The sequence below is a fragment of the Chelonoidis abingdonii genome, chromosome 2 (genome assembly GCF_003597395.2).
Source record: "Chelonoidis abingdonii isolate Lonesome George chromosome 2, CheloAbing_2.0, whole genome shotgun sequence".
Classification (NCBI taxonomy): Eukaryota; Metazoa; Chordata; order Testudines; family Testudinidae; genus Chelonoidis; species Chelonoidis abingdonii.
This window is the reverse complement of record NC_133770.1, coordinates 81502822-81522774: the sequence shown is the minus strand read 5'-3', so window position 1 is coordinate 81522774 and position 19953 is coordinate 81502822. Positions and strand designations below refer to the sequence as shown.

Below are 19953 nucleotides of genomic sequence, written 5' to 3'. Positions count from 1 at the left end.
GTCCAGACCATTACCCTCCCAGGCCACTAAGTGCTGGGGTTTTCCTCTAACACGTTGGGAGCCAATGATTTGCCAAAATAAATATTCTTCCTGATCCTGGGCAGTGACAGGAAAGGATGACATGGTGGATGGGGCTGGAAAAGGATTCTTGGCATAAGGCTTCTGGAGGGAGACATGGAACACTGGTTAAATCCTGAGGAACCTAGGGAACTGGAATCTGAATGCCATTGGACTGACCCATTCCAGAATCTGAAATGGACAGAGATATTGGTGGTCTAACTTAGCTGACGGGCACGCTGACCTAAGATTCTGAGTGGACGGCCAAACTTCATCCCTTATGACAAGGTTGTGGGTGGCCTGGTGGCACTGATCACCAGGGTGCTTGTAAGCCTCCTTAGCAGATGTCAGCTGTACTAGAGACTTCTCAGGGATGCGAGAGTGAAACTGAGGATGAAACCTCTAGTTGGCGAAGAAGGGGCTTTGTAGGTTGGAGATGCATGCGGTATTATTATACACAAGTTCTGCAGAGGGAAGCAGGGAAACCCAGTTTTCTTGGTCATCACTGCTTGTTGAACTAAGGAACTGCTCAAGGATCTGAGTGACTTGTTCCACATGCCCACTGGTGTGCAGATGATATGCAGACGAGATGAGGGATTCTATGCCCAAAAGCCTTAGAAACTCCCACCAGAAATGGGAGACAACCTGAAAGCCCTGGTCTGACATGACGCGTGTTAGCAATCTATGACAACGAAAAACGTTCTCTAGGAAAAGGCAAGCCATTTCTGGGGCAGTAATGATGGTGCAGCACAGGACAAAGTGTGCCATCTTAATGAAAAGATCAACCACCACTAAAATCGTTGTGTGCACCTGACAGCGAGGCAGTTCCACAATGAAGTCCATGGACATGTGACCCATTGCTGAGATGAGACAAGCAGTGGCTGGAGAAGACAGAATGGCGTTGAACATGGGCTTGTGGTTTGGGCACAGTTTCCACCATTTTGTATATTTTTTTTTTTGACAGAGGTGCACAGGCCCAGCCATCATAAAGTTCTTGACACCAAATTCCAAGTCTTGAGGTGGCCAAAGTAACTAGCAAGTGAACTATAAAACTATGAACAATATAAAAAGGCACAAACACACTGAAGTGGCAGTAAAATGGCCCACTACTTTGAACAAATGGAGCAAACAGATGATATGTTCAGAACATACGAAGTGTTCACGCTTTGTACCTTTTTGGTGTGTTTTTCTGTCTTGTTCTCTGGTACAGACGAAATATCTTCCCCATTTGTTAATACTGAGGGCACAAGACGCGGCTTCCCTAGAAACCAAAGCAAGACTGCAATGTTCCTTTCCTGAACGAAAGGTTTCACCATTTCTGTATCCAGATCCCTGAGAAACATCAGTCCCTTACTCTGTTATGCCATGTGTGATTCAACAAAATCCAAATAATATATGCATTCAAACAGGCAATCTGCACGTGCAATGTAACACAAGTCTTTTTGCCAGTAATATCCGTCAAGCATAGGCCTTGCCAGAAAATGTATCTGACAATTGTGGTTTCCCCAGAAATTCTTCCTAGCAAGTGTAGACTTCCCAGAAAATCCATCTGACAGTGTTATCTTCAAAAAAACTCAATTTGCAGGACAATTGTGATGATAAATGAAACAAACATTATCTGGAGTCTCACATATTTAAAAAAACAAAAGCCACTGAAACTATGATGATAAAAACAATGCTAGGAGAGTCATACAATCATACAGTCATACACGGTGGGGTATAGAAGTTGGAGGGAAAGTCAGAAATGTGTTGGGTTCTGGTTAACCAACGCCAGAGTACCAGCATACAAATATCAAAATTGGATACTGCAGTTAGGAAAAGGAGAATACCAACCTAGCCCAGTCCCATCGGGGACTCCTTCTCCTAACTGCAGTATCCAATTTTGATATTTGTATGCTGGTACTCTGGCGTTGGTTAACCAGAACCCAACACATTTCTGACTTTCCCTCCAACTTCTATACCCCACCGTGTATGACTGTATGATTGTATGACTCTCCTAGCATTGTTTTTATCATCATAGTTTCAGTGGCTTTTGTTTTTTTAAATATGTGAGACTCCAGATAATGTTTGTTTCATTTATCATCACAATTGTCCTGCAAATTGAGTTTTTTTGAAGATAACACTGTCAGATGGATTTTCTGGGAAGTCTACACTTGCTAGGAAGAATTTCTGGGGAAACCACAATGATACTTGATGGGATACTTGATGGGACTTGATGTTTTCCCAGCCGGGACACAGGTCAAGCCTTTGCAAGATGGCCTGATGCAAAATGTTCAGGTTCTCCACAATACAGGCATCAATTTTTTCTCAGCATCAGAAAGCCAGGGCTGATTTACATGGGCTCAGCCTGGGGGGCAAAGCCAGCAGTTGGTGAGCTGGGGTCTGGGAAAATGGCAATGTACAGAAGGCTAAGTTTCACTCTTGGCAGCACTCTGGTAGACAGTTATCGATCTTAACACATAGCTCAATTAGATCATCCAGGCCAAGTGGGGACATCACCTGCACCAGCTACTCATTTGATTTCTGGCTTGGCCTCAGTGAAGCAGTCATAATGCTGCGCAACCTCCTTCCACTCAGTGTCCACTACCAGGTGTCGAAATTCTGCAGCGAATTTGGCAACAGATAAGCGTGCCCCTGCCATGTTGCTTCAACCACAGCCTTTGCTGTGCATGTGCAATTCAGGTAATCAAGGATTACCACCAGAGTTGAACAAAGTTTTCAAACAGGCCCAGAAGCGGGCTAGATTTCTCCATCAGGGAGCCCCAACCAGGGCCTTCCAAGTCAGCAAGATGATGGTAAGTCCTAGTTGGGCTTGGCTGGTGAGGAATGCTTGTGGTTGCAAAAGAAACGGAAGTCGACCCTGATGTAGGACTCCACAAAATTTCCCACGGTCACCACTGAATTTATCTGGCAGTGGAATCTTTGTTTCGGGGTTGGAGCTGTAGGGCAGCAACGTGACCCTGCAAGTTCTGTACAGCGCACACCGTTTCCGACAGCAGAGAATGGCGCCCCTTTTCTCCTGACGAGTTCCTTTTGGCAGGCTGCTTAAACTGTTAGGGACTGGGACGTGGATGGTCAGGCCTACTGGGCAGAGTAGGAGTCAGTAGCCAGGTGCCAGAACCAAGAGTCACAGCTGGAGTCAGAGCCAAGGGTCAGAACCAGAGTCAGACACCAGATCCTGGAGCCAAAGTCAGGAATCAGAGTGGAGGTTCGGAACAGGGTCTCCTGGAGTGAGGCACGGCAGGAGTGGGAGTGGGACTGGGACCGGGACCGGGACCAAAACCAAGACAAGCATGGCTGGGAACAAACAGGTGCAGGAACTATCGTAGATGTGGACAAATGCTTTGGGCAGCCAGTACCCTGCTGCTGATCTTAAAAGCAGATCTGCTAATCCCCTCAGCCAATGAGGTAGCTCAAATGGGGCCCAGCTGCGCTTGTTAGACTGCCTGCGGGTTAAGCTAGCAGGTAAACAGACTAGCTGCTGATCCTTACTCCCCTTCACTCTGCAGATGCTATTCTAGTCTGTTGCAAAAGTATCAGTTTGCATGCCTCTCATCTTCCCTTTGACCACTCAGGCCCTGATCCAGCAAAGCATTTACACATGTGCTTAATTTTACATACACCTCTACCCTGTTATAACGCGGTAGCGGGGAGCCAAAAATCCCTACCACGTCATAGCTGAAACCCCGTTATATTGGGGTAGGGGTGGCAGGGCTCCAGTGGTGATTTAAAGAGCTCCAGGCTTCAGCTGCTGTGGGAAGCCCCAGGTCCTTTAAATCGCTGGCAAGCCCCGCTGCCACAGCCCCGGGGTAGCAGCGGCAGGGCTCCGACGGTGATTTAAAGGGACTGGGGCTCCCCGCAGCAGCCAAAGCCCCGGACCCTTTAAAGCGTCGCCCGAGCCCCACTGCCACAGCCCTGGGGTAGCAGCAGCAGGGCTCCAGCAGCGATTTAAAGGGCCCAGGGCTCCCCGCAGCAGCTGGTGCCCCAGACCCTTTAAAGTGCCGCCGGAGCCCCGCTGCTACTGTGCTATATGTGAACACATGTTATACCAGGTCACGTTATAGCGGGGTAGAGGTGTATGTGAGTTGTCCCATTCAATGTCAATGGGGCTACACTTGTGTTAAATGCTTTGCTGGATCAGTGCTTTAGACTGTAAATTCTTCAGGACATAAATTTGTGTTTTTACATGTCGGTAAACTGTCTAGGACACATAATTTTTCATGCTCAATGTGATGAAGTATAGCACTGCTATGCTAGCCCCCTTTCCTGCTACACTGTGGAGAAATCAAGAAGTAGGTTTCACAGAATCAAGACAGAAGGAATCAGCATACACTTTTTTTTTGGACTGTCTAGTTGCAGAATACCATTATCAAATCTGGGGAACAGAAATGGGAAGATGCACATAATAAAACAAACACACACACACACCACACCACTTAGAAATACTATACTAATGCAAAAGAAAAATTCAAGTTATAGATATTCTGTGAAATGAGTAGTCATTATTAAATGTGATAAAGAAAAAACAGACCAGATTAAATCCACGTGATTCCATAAATTTGATTCAGTAGGTCTACAGAACGCATATTATCCAGAGTTAAATCTTACATTAACTTTATACCTGTCCGATAGATGTCAATACTATTTATACACATTGTCTTACTAAATCTGTACTAGACAAGCTGGCTATATAGTAAATGCACTATAAATAGGACACACATTATAAACTTAATGTAGGTATCAATGTGCCAAGATTTTATGCCAACAGAGTTGATTGCTAGTGGCCTTAAAAACATAACAGTACCCTATTTTTCAAATGTCTAAATAATATATGCTGTGTATCCATTCAGCCAAAGGAACACTAATAAATCATGTTCTTCCTCCAACCAGACATCTCAGGTATCCTCCACCCACTCACCTCTTCTCCTGTGTGAAGAAAATAAAGAGGAAGCACCATGGAATGTCAATCACACTGCAGATCCCTCCAGCACATGCCACTCCTATAATAAAGCAGGAACGTGTCATGGTAGTGATCACTCTCTACCATTAGGGTCAGGGCCGTTCTTAGGATTTATGGTGCCCTAGGTGGGATTATTAAACTGGTGCCCCTGTGCCTGCCTTGCTCTTAGCAACACAAACATAAGCTTACACTATTGGAAAACTTGCCATATGCATGTTATTAAAACCAGTTTAACTTAATGAAGCACACTGTAATGCTGATAGACTAGCACTAAAGAGGTGGCACTATAGAAAAAATTCTGATTTGACAGAATGATGCAAATAATACAATTTTTTTAATTTGTCAACATTTTATTGGAAATTTATATGAAGAGGTATTGAAACAAGGATTTGTTTTTAATTAAAAGCAATCTTTCCGCTTGTTTGGCTGCAAAATCAGTAATAATATCATTGTATGACAAAGACAAATTGATGTCTTGTTTGATTGCAAGAATAGCAAGACCAGTCAAGTGTTCCTGACTCCTTGTAGAGCAGAGATAGTTTTTAATGAGCTTTAGTTTTGAGAAACTCCGTTCTCCTGATGCTACTGTTACAGAATTGTCAGTAGAATACTAGTGGCAATGTCCACATTAGGATATATGTCAACAAGTTTGCTGTATCAGTAAACTGTATAATGTCCATCATCGATTTTGCATGTGGCAACAACTCAATTCTTCATACAGTTCAAGTCCATTTAAATCAAATGGATCACCGTGCTTCAGGAGGCTCTCTAGGTCAGGGGTCCCCAACGCGGTGCCGAGGGTGCCATGGCGCTCACAGGGCCTCTCAGTGCACCTGCGTACTGGCCAGCAGATGAGCATCCAACAAATGCCATCGAAATTCGGCATTTCAGCAGTGACACCCTGAATAACGCCACTTGCTGCCGATAAGCAGCGTCATCCAGAGGTGTCGCCGCTGAAATGCCACCGAATTTTGCCGCCATTTCGGCGGATGCTCGTCCACTGCCACGGTCCTTCGTCTGGTGATCGCCAGACGAAAAAGTGGGGACCACTGCTCTAGGTTCTTGCACTTTGTCATCAGTTGCTCTTGTTTTCCTATTTCGTTGAATTTAGTCCTGCACAGCCCACCTACCAGATGAGTGAATTGAACCCCAGGCCGACAGCAGGTTGAGTGGCTCAGCCAGGATATCAGCCGCCGGCCTGCTCAGCCCGCTGCCAGCCTGGGGTTCCTTGGGGTCCCCAGGCCAGCAGTGGGTGCTGAGTGGAGCCAGTGGCCGGGACCTGGGTGGCAATGGGCAGCAGCTAGAACCCCAGAGCAGTGACAGGCTGAGCCGCTCAGCCCACCTCTGCATGCCATCAAAAATCAGCTTCCGTACCACCTTTGGCACATGTGCGGGTTGCCGACCCCTGCTCTATACACTAGTAAGGAGATGAGCATATTACAGTTGTAGGAGGTCTCTATTAGCAGTAACAGGGCTAGAGGAAAGTCAGTCAACATTTTTTGTTTCTCTGATAAAAACTGGCCCACTCCCTTCCCCATACCAAACTGTCATAAATAATTGTCCACAACTTAATTTTCTGTTTTTGGCTAAGAATATTGATTTTTTAAAAAAAAAATATATATTGAAATTGAATTCAGGATTGTTAGCAAGCATTTTTGGCGAAACAAATTTGTTAATGACAATCTAAATGGCAATGCAGTACTGCTTTCATGTTGGCTCACCCCCAGCCTGCTGGTTCAATAGCTGCAGTAGAGGAGGAGATAGGTGGAAAACTGCAGGACCCCAAAATCCACCTTGGGGTGCAGAGTGGCAACAGCAGCAGCAAACCCTTAGGTCGATCACACGCCAATGGGCACCACCGCCAGCCCAACAGACCATGGTGAAGTTAGCACAGCATCTTACCCCTGGAGCTACAGCAGCTTATCCTGCCCTGTGCAGCTCCTCCCGGATGAGATGGATCGCTGCCAGCCGGGAGAGACGTGCTCCCCAGCTAGGGTGACCAGATCCAGATGTCCTGATTTATAGGGCCAGTCCTGATATTTGGGGCTTTGTCTTATATAGGTACCAATTACCTCCACCTAGGTGACCAGATAGCAAATGTGAAAAATTGGGATGGGGGTGGGGGGGAATAGGAGCCTATATAAGAAAAAGACCCAAAAATCGGGACTGTCCCTATAAAAACAGGACATCTGGTCATCCTACAGGTGAGTTCCTTCCTCCACCCTTCCAGAGACCCCAGCAGTCAATCCTCTCCCTCAGACTGTGCTGCATTCGCTCTCCTAGGACCCAGCAGCCCTGCTCTTACATGCTCCGCTGCTTCCCACCTGTCCGGCTCCCAACAGAGCAGTGCCCCAGACCTGATGGTGCCCCAGGCAGCTGTCTGTTCTTGCCTATGGCTAAGGATGGCCCTGATTAGGGTTAAAATCATCTCAGCTGCAACAGATGCAGACTCCACCTAACAGGCAGCTGCATTTGGAGAGCTCATGCCAGAACCTGCCCTTCACAGATGGCATTAAGTCGACTGCATCTTTATCTCATTCCTTTGCTGGTATTCTTCCTATGGGATTCTATACCTCCCAAATAGCATCTCTCCTGTGCCTGGACAGGCAGCTTGTGATCTTGCCCCAGGTTGCTAACTCTGGCAAGGTTTAATTTATTGATCTACATGAACTGAAAGCTAACAACCTCCCTCCAGGGAAAATACAGAGGTAGCAGACACGAAACATGGCAAGGTCGCTATGACGGGTTGGATCACAGAAAGCTGCCACCTGAGTGGCAAGACTACTTCTATCCCTGCTTTCCCTGCCAGCTCGGGGCCCCAGCACCCTATCTTGCTGAGCCAGACACTCCCATTTGCTCCAACACAGACCCAGGGTCTGAATTACACCTCTACCCCATATAACGTTGTCCTTGGGAGCCAAAAAATCTTACTGCGTTATAGGTGAAACCGTGTTATATTGAACTTGCTTTGAGCCACCGGAGCGCGCAGCCCCCCACCCCAGAGCGCTGTTTTACCACGTTATATCGGGGTAGAGATGTACTTGCCCCAAAGCTGCAGGTTTACCTGAAAGCAGCTAACAGAGTGTTCCTGTTTTTAACACTCATGCCCAACTCCCAATGGGGTCTAAACCCAAATAAATCCATTTTATCCTGTATAAAGCTTATACAGGGTAAATTCATTACTTGTTCGCCCGCTATAACACTGATAGAGAGATATGCACAGTTGTTTGCTCCCCCAGGTATTAATACATACTCTGAGTTAATTAATAAGTAAAAAGTGATTTTATTAAATACAGAAAGTGGGAGTTAAGTGGTTCCAAATAATAACAGACAGAACAAAGTAAATCCCAAGCAAAATAAAATAAAATGTGCAAATCTATGTCTAATCAAACTGAATACAGATAATTCTCTTAGAGATGCTTCAGTAAATTTTTTCCTCAGACTGGACCCTTCCAGGCCTGGGCACATTCTTTCCCTGGTACAGCTTTTGTTCCAGCTCAGGTGGCAGACAGGGGATCTTCATGATGGTTCCTCTCTCCCCTTTGTTCTGTTCCATCCCTTTACATATCTTTTGCATAAGGCAGAAATCCTTTGTCCCTCTCTGGGTTTCCATGCCCTCCTTCTCAATGGAAAGACAGCAGGTTAAAGATAGATTCCAGTTCAGGTGACATGATCACATGCCACTGCAAGACTTCATTGCCCACTTGCCAGCACACACATATACAGGAAGACTTACAGGTAAAACACACCTATCTGCAGACAATTGTCCTGGTTAATGGGAGTTATCAAGATTCCAAACCATCATTAATGGCCCACACTTGGCATAATTACATTAGGCCCTCAGAGTTATATTTCATATTTCTAGTTTCAGATACAAGAGGATGATCATTCAGTAGATTATAAGCTTTGTAATGATACCTTACAAGAGACCTTTTGCATGAAGCATATTCCAATTACATTATATTCACCCATTAGCATATTTTTATAAAATTACATAGACTGCAACGTCACAGTCGCATTCATAGAACTTCCTTCAAATCATTTGTTGAAGGTGTTAGTTTTTGCACCCAACCAAAACAGAAAAAGGGGTCACGTTCTCAGTCCAGCACAAGCCAACACCATCCACCAAGAGACCTTGAGCTTTTATGATGGTTCTTGTCTTCCCCAGCCTCAATGGTAGTATGGTCCTGGAGCCCATTCCTATACCTGAATGGACCCCAGCCCTCCCGCACCATTATTTTACACCTGTAACCCCTATAGATTTCTATAGGTGCAGTCCCCAAAACAGTGGCTGCCTCTGGGAACCTCCTTTTGCATCCACAGAGCCTCAACAGCACATTCCCCACACAGAAGGGTTTCCCCAGTCTTTGGGACCAGCAAGGACCTCGCTGTGGTGTCATTTCATCTCTGCCATCACGGCTGACATGAGTTTGGGGGCAGAGGGAAGTATGTGACTGCGTATTTTCCTTAGAACAATGATCCAACAAGTCTAATATCTTGACTCTGACGGTATTCAATACCCTAGGAACCACAGAGAAGATTTCCTCATTCACCTAAGAAAGGAACAGTTTGCTTCCAAAATATGCAGGCAGCTCACAATCATTCACAAAGTAAATTTGTATCATCTGAAATCACCAGAATATAAACAATAGCTTCTTTAATACGAATAAAGACCATCTATAATTCGATTTTTTTCTTTTGCATGATACATTCTAGAGTGATGATAGTGAGTTCATAATTAAGGCTGTTACCAACTTTGCATTACAAGTCAGATTTTTGGCCTTCCTGCCTCCAACATCATAAAAATGGTTTAAGATCTAACAAGCAGATCTTACTGTGGCTCTGTGATTGTAGAGCCATTAGCCACTATCTCTGAAAACTCATGGCGATCGGGGGAGGTCCCGGGTGACTGGAAAAGGCTACTGTAGTGCCCATCTTTAAAAAGGGAAAGGAGGAGGATCTGGAGAACTACAAGCCCAGTCAGCCTCACCCCAGTCCCTGGAAAAATCATGGAGCAGGTCCTCAAGGAATCAATTCTGAAGCACTCAGAGGAGAGGAAAGTGATCAGGAAAAGTCAGCATGGATTCACTAAGGGCAAGTCATGTCTGACTAACCTAATTGCTTTCTATGAGGAGATAACTGGGTCTATAGATGAGGGGAAAGCAGTGGATGCGTTATTCCTTGACTTTAGCAAAGCTTTTGATATGGTCTCCCACAGTATTCTTACCAGCAAGTTAAAGTAGTATAGGCTGGATGAATGGACTATAAGGTGGATAGAAAGCAGGATAGAACATCGGGCTCAACAGGTAGCGATCAATGGCTCCGTGTCTAGTTGGCAGCTGGTATCAAGCGGAGCGCCCCAAGGGTCAGTCCCGGGACTGTTTTTGTTCAATATCTTCATTAATGATCTGGAGGATGGCATGGACTGCACTCTCAGCAAGTTTGCAGAGGGTAGATACGCTGGAGGGTAGGTATAGGATACAGAGAGACCTAGACAAATGAGAGGATTGGGCCAAAAGAAACCTGATGAGGTTCAACAACGACAAGTGCAGAGTCCTGCCCTTAGGATGGAAGAATCCCATGCACTGCTACAGACTAGGGACCGAATGGCTAGGCAGCAGTTCTGCAGAAAAGGACTTGGGGGTAACAGTGGACAAGAAGCTGGATGAGTCAACAGTGTGCTCTTGTTGCCAAGAAGGCTAACAGCATTTTGGGCTGTATAAGTAGGGGCACTGCCAGCAGATCGAGGGATGTGATCGTTCTCCTCTATTCGACATTGGTGAGGCCTCATCTGGAGTACTGTGTCCAGTTTTGGGACCAACACTACAAGAAGGATGTGGAAAAATTGGAAAGAGTCCAGCGGAGGGCAACAAAAATGATTAGGGGGCTGGAACACATGACTTCTGAGGAGAGGCTGAGGGAACTGGGATTGTTTAGTCCACAGAAGAGAATACTGAGGGGGGATTTGATAGCTGCTTTCAACTACCTGAAAGGAGGTTCCAAAGAGGATGGATCTAGACTGTTCTCAGTGGTAGCAGATGTCAGAACAAGGAGTAATGGTTTCAAGTTGCAGTGGGGGAGGTTTAGGTTGGATATTAGGAAAATCTTTTTCACTAGGAGGGTGGTGAAGCACTGGAATGGATTACCTAAGGAGGTAGTGGAATATTCTTCCTTAGAAGTTTTTAAAGTCAGGCTTGACAAAGCCCTGGCTGGGATGATTTAGTTGGGAATTGGTTCTGCTTTGAGCAGGGGGTTGGACTAGATGACCTCCTGAGATCCCTTCCAACCCTGATATTCTATGATTCTGTGAAGCGATAGGCCCAGTTTTGATCTGCACAACCAAATGTTGGAGGTTCAGGCATGAAAGAGTTTAAAATCTGGACTTGAGCCTGGATCTGAATTTGCAACTCAGGCCCATCTCTATTTATGCTCCCCCCCCGACCTGCTACCTCAACACATAAAGCTTATTATACTCTCTACCAAGAATTACATAAAGCAAAAAGCATTAAAGTTTAAACACAATTACTTCCTTGTTGACCTCATCAATAAAAGAAAGAACAGTAATAGATTTTGGAATTTATCTAGTTATTGTGGCATAATTGCTACATAAAACTTCAATTTATTGCACAGAAAATGTCCAGCTAAAAAAATTAACTTGTCTGCAGCGTGTTTCTTTTCTTCAGGTTTACAAAGCACAGCCTTAGCTTTGTGAATGCATTAAGAATTGTACTATACATTTCTGCATAGCTACAAAACTTGCTTTAATTATTTGGTTATTAAGCTAGCAAGAAGACTATCTAAGGTGCCAATCACTTTGGTACATATAATTCTGTTTTATGAATTAGTATTTTTTAGAATCGGTATTACAGTAGCTACTTGAGGCCCCCTTTCTGCATCGTCTTTTTTTTTCCGGCTTCACAATCTAAGTAGACAAAGGGAATATTATTATAATCATTTTTGAAATGGAGAACTAAGGCACAGAAATATTAAGTGACTTGCCCCAGGTGAAAAAGTAAGTTTGTGACAGAGCCAGGAATTGAACCCAGGTCTTCTAAGCACCACTCTAGTTCCTTAACCACAAGAGCATCCTTATTCTTAAATTTTAGCAATTCTACCTACAAAAACAACACATCTGCTCACCATCTTAAACAAGAAAAATGCAACTTCAAGCATTCAATTTCAGGCACTACAAATAAAATCCTGTAAATACAAGTATGTTTTTAAGGCTGACTGCCCCAATGTCAGATCAGGATCAGTTCAGAGCTGTCAAAAGCTGTTACAAATGAAAAAAATTATTTGAACATACAATGTAGCCTGACAGACAATAAATCAAAAAGTGAAAGTGACATCTGCAAATTCTGCCAGAGGCCACTGGGTGGTGTCCATTCATTTTCAAAATTTTTGCAGAGGAAAAAAAATTAAATCAGAATCTCTTTGTTTTCCTCTTTACCTGATTCCATGACAGAATAAGAGAGACTCATGCTAACCCCTGCTCCTTCCCCACCAACACATTTGGTACTTATTAGTGACTATGTGTATTTCCTCCTGCTATCCCAAGAAAAGGAAATTACGTTAAGAAAATTGCCACACTATTGAACAGATGTTACCAACAGTGCAATGTTAGCTTTATCCAACCTAGCCACAGATTTCTTACTATTCCTGACCACAGCTCTACAGCCATCTCTCTGCAGTCAGACTCCTGCAACCACATGGAGTCCCATCAGGGCCTATCAGTAGGAATCCATGCATGTGCTAGGGCCACCCACACAGAACTCATTGCAGTGTTCAGGCCTGAGATGTCAGGTTCAACAGAGGTAGCTCTGCAGCTCTGGATATGTTCATATACATGCATGTATTAAAGCTGCCACTATTTTCCATGTGAATGTCACTAGCAGGCTCCCACAGCAATTCATAAGAACTGCAATACACTATTGTGTCAACAGCAACGCAGGCTTCTATAACATGTCAAAGCTACATTGGCTATGACTCAGGCTACAATTTTGGCACCGACGTCATGGTGTTCGTGGTAATCACGCACTCATATCTGAATAAAGTCCATGATGAATCCACCATGCACTCAACCGGCAGTAGCAGCTCTTCTCCCGTGAGGTTGGTCCTGGCACCCTGCTCCAGGCATTACAACCTGGCATATATGGTTGCAGTGCCACTTAGGTATGGCCCATCCGACCTTTCATAGATGGAACTGGGGGGCAGACTCACCAAACCTCAGTGGCACTGCGACCATGTGTGCCAGGTGTAATTCCCAGAGTGAGGAGCTGGGCCCAGCCCTGCATAAAGCGGCGTGATCTCACTGTGAAACTCCTCCCCACAACTGTCTGGAACTTACTGTTTTTTTTCCCCTGCATCTCTGCTGTGAAACTTACTTTTAAAAATAAATAAATAAATAAATAAATAAAACCTGTGCCAAAAATCATAGTCTGAGCAGTGCCAAAATCTCGCATCGACAGCAAGATTAATGGCTGCACACAGGTGAAACTGACCTTCGCAAACAATTCTGTTGATGGTGCGAAGGAAGGAACAGAATCCAGCTACCACCTTCAGTTGTGCTGGCTCTGCAAGGCTAACAGGAGTAAGAAGTATTTTATTCACTAAAGCAAACAGATACCGTTGACTACACACAGTGAGCAGAACTGATGAATAAGGTGGTGCCATTTTAGCAATCACTTTTCAGAACAGAACTGCACTTTAAAGTTCTAAGAAGGCTTTTGAAAGCAACGCTGACTATGAAATAAATGCATTGTTCTGAGGTGGGGGGAGGTTTATCGCCTACATACAAATATACAAGTTTCACTCCAAAACTTAGAACCTGAACCACGCAAGTCAACAGCAAATCTACCATGGAATTCTCAGCATCTGGCTTGAGCACTTCTATGCATTATAAATAGCATTTTTTTTTCTTTTTCTAAAGTGTTCCTTCCATTGTAAAGGCTGCTACTGCTGTTAAGTAAAGTACACCCATTTCACAAGTAAAGAGGGAGATAAAAAGGTCTCTCATGTGAAGTACTGCATTGCATTCATGTGACAGAACAGGCTTCTTTAAGAGGAGAGAGAGAGAATGGATGGGGAGATTAGCAATGGAAAGAGCCTTTTAGTATGTAAAATGAGCTGACTGTCAAAAAGTCCAAACTCCAGAGTGAATTATCACAATTAGCACCCTTAGCAGCAGGCTCAGAGACCAAGAACTGAAAGGGCCTAAATTCTGTCTTCCATGTGACCCATTTATGCCACTCTGGCAACAAAGGAGTTATGGGAACTAGCCTTAATTTTAAAGAGAGTCCCGGATAGCACTGTGCCATTCCTCTGCTCCCCCGCCTTACTCTCTCTGGTGTAGATAGTGGGGTGTGGCTAGAACAATCTCTGGCTATTCTCGGATGTGGAATGGACTCTCTGGGAATGCTGCAGCAAAGCATAGATTACAGCAGCTCCGAGACTGCTCTAATTTACACCAGGGAAACAGGAATGAAAAAAGATCAAAGGTGGCTTGAAGATGCTTTTGCCCCCAAACTCTCTTCCTTCATCTAGTGTAAATCAGGGAGAATTTGGCCAGAGGCTAAAATACCCAGCAGTCCCTCCAGATCACGGAAGATGCATATTAAAGGGATACTGTTAACTTAAAAATGATGTATTGTAAACAGATAGAATTCTGTACCTTTGCAACCTTTGATGATTAAAAGTGAAAGAATTTTTAAATCCAAATTTCTTATTAGTTTTTTCTCTCTTCATTGCTTCAATTTCTTTTACAAAACAAATCAATGAAGTCCGTTTCACTTTGGGATGCTTTGTGTTGCATTTATAGGGTTTCAAACAATGCAGATAAATGTTAACATGTTTAAGAGCAACTGTTGTCACTGGAATTTAAAAAAAAATGTGGCAACATTCATCTAGAACTTTCAAGTTAGAAAATCTTGGTTTGGCCCCAAAATTAAATCCTGAGTCAAATTTAAAACTAAGTCTCATTAATGAGGCAGAATGGGAAACCTTGCACTGCTCTTTTTCCCTGTAGGAAGAGCATATAAATACAAGATATTCTTCAAATAATTAAGAGTTCAACCTAAACTGTTAATCTATTGAACTAATAATTAGGACAAAAATGTATTATTAGCCTACCTGTTGTCTGTAAGTGATATCGCACCTTTTGTTATGTAACAGTAGCTATGAATGAGATTCCTATAATAGACCGATGCAAAAACAGAGTTATACCTTCCACTTTTCATTTCATAATATCACCATAAGGCCCTGACCCTGCAAAACACACACATGCTTAATGCATGTGAGTAGTGCCACTGAACTCGGCAGAATTTCTCATGCTAAAAGTTAAGCATGTGTATATGTCTTGTGGGATCGGGGCTTAGACAAGATTATGATGGTTATTTTGTGGCCTCTCTTTGTTACATATAATTTCTGCCCAGTATATCTGTAGTATAGTCAAAAAGATCCTGAGCTAGAGAAGCACCAGCAGGTATCACTATGACAGTAGAATGGTTCATTTAAACAGGTTTGATAGAGAAACTATTAAAGAAATCCTCCAAAAACATCACAGAACAGACCCTGATGTCTGAGGCAGTGAACTGTGCCATTGAGTACTACTCAGAGAGTAATTACGAAAGTGAAGCCAGTCTGGCACAAGATTGGTGCACCATCCAGTAACTGACTTTGAAAACTCTAGGTGTAAGCTCACCCACGCTGATTTCAAGATTCTGGTGTTTATCCACTCTTTCTGATGAATCATTTTTACATTTTCTAGGAAAGTTCAGCTCACCTGTAGCATCTGATTTTGAAACAGATTTAGGCTCCAAAAAACACTCGCATGCCTCATGTTAGGAAACCGTTTTAGATATGGCCATTGAAGTCAATGGAGCTACAACCTTTTACAGCAGCTGAGGATCTGCCCCATAGGTTTTAAACGCAGTTTCTGCAAACACTTAGGTTGGCTGGTGTGACTAGAGCATAACTTTGTTATTAATATTTGTGAAAACTCTGAGTCTAGTTTGCTGCCACTGAGAACAAATGTATGTCCTGGCTACACCAACCAGCATAACTGTATTTCAGAGAGCTTAAAAACAACAATAGTTTCATATTGGTGGGATTGCAAATTGCAGCGGGGGTGGGGGAATACAATCACAAGAAACTCAAGGTCAAAGTGAGCTGACAGCTCAGACAATTTAATTGGAAAAAAACACTTTGCTTTAGTTACCCAACTCATTTAGTACTGTTATTTAACAGAGAATGACTGTAGATAATTAGTCCCGAAACATTAAACAGGAAACTAGATTGTATGTCCATGGCATACTTTACAAGTGTTGGAGTTGAACTCTGGCCCCAATGATGGCTAATTAAAGCAAGCACTGGGGGATCCAAGTAGAACTGCCACCCTGAAGGCATAAAGCCATCAGATTTGCTTTTGCAGCAATAAATGACAAGGTTGGTTTCCAAGATACAGTAACAATATTTTTTGTATGCCACAATGAAAATGATGGGGAGGATACTGCAAACACTGTGTTTAACTTGAAACATATGAGTAGCTCCATTGAAGTCAATGGCACTACTCACACAGACCTAGGCATGTACTTAAGTATTTACAGTTTGGAGCTAATCTTATGTAACCCACTGGTGAGTGCATGTTATAGGTCCCCCACAGTGCTTAATGCACAGAGAAACTGAGCTATTTCAGTCCCTGCAAGAGAGCCTTGACTCTACAGTGCAACTGTAGCAGCTCATGCTTTTAGCTCTCCAGTCTCTGAAGTTAATTGCCAGTGTGTTGGTTGTGGGGGATTGCACTTGCACCACTGAAGTCAATGGGAGCTTTACTAGTGACTTCAATGGGCACAGGTTGAAACCCTAAGTTTCAAACATACCAAGATCGGGTAGAAAAGTAAAATAGCATCCTGAAATCTTAGAAGTTAGAGCACATATCTAAATGTTCTCTCCTAGCACTTTACTAATAGATAAATGCTGACTACCGTACATTGTATTGTCAATAGTAATCCCATTGTGGTATTTAATATACCACCATTATCCCTTGCAATTATCAGATGCTCAGATACTGCCATTATGTGCACCAGTGTATGAAACTATACAACAAATGTGTATTTTGTCTTTTGGCAAACGCTTCCTTTTAAATGGCAGCCATTATATATTAATAGAACAATGTAAATATGGGTGGAGTAGCGTGTGTTAACTGAGGTGGGGGGGAGAAGGTAGTGAATTTAGTGTTCATGTAAGGTACCAGACAGATAAATCCTGGATTTGATTCTCCAGGATTATCAAACAAGTACAGAAGTGGCAGCAGCAATATGAACTTCAACATAATGTTTAGTCCTTATACATCACCTGTTATACGGAAAGCCACCCCACTAAAGTGATGGGATAATTCAGTCTCCATATCCATGAAGGGCCTGATTTACAAAGATATTTACACCTAAAGACACTGATAGGCACCTAATGGGATTTTCAAAAGCACCTAGCTGCTTAACTCCAATTCATATAGAGCAGGGACTTCAACCTGGGTCTCTGAATTCCCAGGCAACTTCCCTAATCAACACTCTACAGAGTCAATCTCTTTCTGCCTCAGTGCCTATAAAGAGAGTGTGACTCCCCAGCCTAGGTGTTAGGGCACTTGCTGGGGATATGGGAATCGGGCAGAACAGGGACTTGAACTTGGAGCCTTCCACATCTCCTGTGAGTGCTATAACCCTAATGCTGTTGGCTAATCAGATCTCTTACCCACACCCTAGGAATTCCATCCAAGACCTGAAAACTTTCCCAATAAACACTTCATTGAAAGTGACCCATTTCAAGAGGGGAATGTTTCACTGAAATATTCCCACCCAGCTTTACTAACAACCTTCAATGTCAACCTTTCATCCAAGGAGTCAAAGGAGAAAGGTTTATGGAGGCACTAGTGGTTCAAGGTCTGGGATTTGCTCTGTTCAGTGCTGGCTTTCTTCCCCTGCCCCCCAGATTTTTTAAAAAAGTCTCAAAGTTAATAGGTCTGTGAACAGACACAGAGGTCTGTCCATGTGGATCAGCTTACAGGCATGGCACCCTAGAGGGGCAAGGGACTTAAATGTTTAGGACATGAAAATTGCAATAGGGAGCTAAGCAATGGTTTGGTATCATAATGCCTCATGGCCAGTTCAGAAGCAGTGCTACAATTCTGACAATTACCCCCATCTTAACAGGGCCGGCTTTAGGATGTTGGAATTGAGCCCCACACTGTTTCGACAGGGCCCTGCAGGGATGACTATATTAAAAAAAAAAAAAAAAAAAGTAAAAAAACCACATAGGGCTTGTACTCACTGGGTGGGGCTCTGAGTCTTCAGCGGCACTTCCTTCATTCGCTCCAGGTCTTTGGCTACACTGAAGGACCCGCTGCCAAAGTGTCGCCAAAGACCCAAAGCAAACGAAGGACCCACCTCCGAAGTGCTGCTGAAGACTTGGAGCGCTGCCAGGTGAGTAAAAATTAAAAAGGTGTTTCTAGCCAGGGAAGAGATTCTCACTGGGCATGGGGCCCTCTTAGGTGCAGGGCCCGATCCGGGGGAATTGGTGGAACTGGCCTAAAGCCGGCCCTGCATTTTAAAGTGCTTTCAAGAGGGAAGGTGCTAAGTTGTGACAGTGACAGACAGACGTGACAGTGATAAGAAAGGAATAACAACACCTCTTACACAGCACTTAGCTTCTTTGCAAAGCACTTTGAAATCTAAAAGATGACTAGGATCATTATTCCCAATGTACAGATGGGGACACCCATGCCTAATCTCCATATCCCACGCAGTTTCCAGTTCCTCCTCCCTTTCTAATTTCTTCTATTTTTCCTCTCAAATTATAGACGCAGCCCATACTTCGGAAGCTCCTTACAGTTGCAAGAAACAGCATGCGGAGCCCGACCCGCCAAACCGAGCCGATATTTGAGATCCCGGTTGGTTTCACAGTCCCTGCTCAGCACACAGAGCATGCCTCAGTGTTCGCACACGAGAAAACGGGGGGGGCCTCTGCACTCCCGCGAAACCAAGCTCGGGTCTGAGCCAAGCGCCGCCCGCTGAGCTATGCCCTGCACCGCGCTGGCCGGGTCTCACACCAAACTCCTCACCTGCCGACGCTGCAGCCCCTGCCCGGGCTCCTCCTCCTCGTGCCGTCGCTTCAGCGGAGGCTCCGCGTTCTGTCCCCGCCCACCCGCGGAACCTCACAACTTCACACCCCCTGGCGCGCGCAGCAGCGACCACCAGCGCCTCAGGCCCGCGCAGCGGCTCTCGCAAAGTGTTTTCAAAAGGGCAGCGGCAAGCGTGTCCAGCCCGGCACTTGCACTCTTGTTTATGTCCAGTCCCTGAGCGCCCAGCACTGCTCTCAGACAGGCACTTGCTCATGCTCAGTGCCTGCATGGTCACTTTCTTTCTACCATCCCCTGAACTGCCAAAATGCATTGTGGGGATGGTAGTTTTGTATAGTCCTACTTTACTTTAGGTTCTCCTGGAAGTGTCTGTGTGTGTAGGGGAGTAGGGAGAAAAGGAGGAGGAATAATCTTCTGTTTCTTTAAATGCGGTGTGGTTATTTTATTCAGTGTTGGGGCCAGGTTGTTAGAGACACAAGGTGAGTGAGGTAATATCTTTTATTGGATCAACTTCTGTGGGTGAGAGAGAGAACCTTTGGCGCTTACACAGAGCTCAAGGTATGGAGAAGATCTGGCCCAGATCATGAAGAAGAGCTCTCTGTGAGCTCAAAAGCTTGTCTCTTTAACCCACAGAAGTTAGTCCAATAAAAGATATTACGTTACTCACCTTGTCTTTCTAATAATTGTTTTGTTAGTCATATCATATGGGCTTCCACATAGTCATTCCACTAGGGACTATTCTTTTTAAATGGATGAACCATAATTTCTTACGACTCACACAACAGATATGCAAACAACAGAAATGAGA

At 44.2% G+C, this 19953-nt stretch overlaps 1 protein-coding gene across 2 annotated transcripts in view; it reads right to left on the bottom strand.

Annotated features, from left to right (window-relative positions):
- POMGNT2 (protein O-linked mannose N-acetylglucosaminyltransferase 2 (beta 1,4-)) overlaps positions 1–19387 on the bottom strand; it is a 51943-nt gene extending 32556 nt beyond the window's left edge. The window contains exon 1 of one of the 2 annotated variants that reach the window (XM_032784125.2): positions 19128–19387. The gene's annotated coding sequence lies outside the window, so the exon portion shown is untranslated. Of the gene's footprint in view, positions 1–4975; positions 5051–19127 lie in introns of those variants that run through there. The other variant, XM_032784124.2, reaches the window with a different exon arrangement.
- Positions 19388–19953: the final 566 nt, after the last annotated feature.